General features: G+C 36.5%; 1 protein-coding gene across 1 annotated transcript in view; it reads right to left on the bottom strand.

Moving 5' to 3' along the window:
* Positions 1-1,630, bottom strand: part of LOC109538159 (fasciclin-1) — a gene marked incomplete in the record, with an annotated part of 144,463 nt that overhangs the window by 59,818 nt on the left and 83,015 nt on the right.

Raw genomic sequence — 1,630 nt, 5'->3', positions numbered from 1 at the left:
ACATGGGAGGCTAACGGGAGATTTGCGATTTATCGCATTTCCTGAGTGCAATTGACCCGAAGTGAACTTGCAAGGCAAACTTTGAAAACTGCCGGAAGATCATTCCCGAAAGCTTACTGAAGTTTCATTATCCGAACGAGCTTTAGTTAACAACTTAAAAGCACCTTGTTGTGTCCTCTTTAATGCCGGAGGGTTGCAAACTAACCACTGCTTTACATTTTGACGCCCAACTTTGGTTTGGTGAATCACGTTTGCTACCATTATTTGGCGATTTTCCTCTCTTGAGTTGGAATTTAATAAGTGAAGCACCAAAAAAAAAAATTAAACATGCAAATGTCCCCAACAGTTGCATGAATTTCGGCGAGTTTAGACGCTATTAAACAACTACTACATTACTTTTCCAGTGTTGCATACCGCGAATGTCTAATAAAAGGGAAGTGGCTTTAACTGCTCCTAGTAAGGGAGCAAATAAGCACAGCAGGGTCGAACAACCCCCTTGTCGGTGAACAATCCGAATGGCCTCCCGCAATGCTAAAGTCGTTCGTTCGAGTCAGCAGGAATTTAATGACTTTTTTAATACCCAGAATGACAATTTAATTGTCTATATATTTTTTTTATGTGCTCGTTCTTTGTGGCAGAGGGAAGGGGATCAGAATTTTTTCGGTATTGAAAGTTTCCATTTCTGTATCTTTCGAAGCCTGGGAGCAGTTGAAAATGATTTGAAAAAACTGGAACAGCGAGACAGTTTTTCCATTAAACTCTCATCGCGATCTTAAATCACTGGTTTTAGATGAGTGCCAACAGATGGAAAATGCAAATTTGAATAATCCGCTCGGAAATATTCATATTTAGCTGAGGCATTGATCGGCTCTAGTCCATTTAAAGATCTTGCAGAAATTGAATTAAAAGTTTTCAATTTTGTTAGTGAAGCTCGAACAAAGATAATAAAACTTTTAAATTAAATGCTTTCTCCTGCAAGCTGCAAGCTTCCACTTTGGCTTCTTTCGTCTACTACGGATTTTATTGAACGCAGTTCTTCACAAAGTTCATAATGCAATTGCTAGTAAATAAAACATCAAACTATGTTCATGGGAAACTTGGGTGAAAAAAAACTAATATTTGGACGGATAATTGAGCAATAGTTATCAAAAGTACAATTATACAGGGTGTCCCACTGGGGACCGCCGAGATCGATAGATATTTGACAAACTGTAATTAGGAGAAATTTGACAGTGTGCCAAGGTCATTGGGGGCAGGCGGTCTAAAATATTTGCAAAATGGCCACACTTCCGGTTATACCGGAAGTAGGTATCAACTTGTTTATATTAAATGGAACACCCTATATATTATTACATTTTTGAATTCTACTCCGAATTCTAAATGTATTTCATGTATAATATCTTATACGTAAGGCTAACCGTTTTTGATATATTTGGAATTTTATGTAAAAAATGACAGTTGCAACCACTCGAATGATTGTACATTTTTCCTATAAGGGAATTTGCCGTACTTAATTTGAGTCGCATTTATTGTTCAAAAGGACTTACTTTAATGGAATTTCGAAAACATTTTGAAAACTATTAATACAAAGTGTTAAAAAAATAAGTTTCAAAATACAGTTGAGAAAACC

The sequence above is a fragment of the Dendroctonus ponderosae genome, unplaced genomic scaffold, assembly GCF_020466585.1.
Source record: "Dendroctonus ponderosae isolate FM_Combo_2020 unplaced genomic scaffold, Dpon_F_20191213v2 Dpon_F_20191213_1, whole genome shotgun sequence".
NCBI classification, from domain to species: Eukaryota; Metazoa; Arthropoda; class Insecta; order Coleoptera; family Curculionidae; genus Dendroctonus; species Dendroctonus ponderosae.
This window is presented reverse-complemented; position numbering and strand designations above follow the sequence as displayed.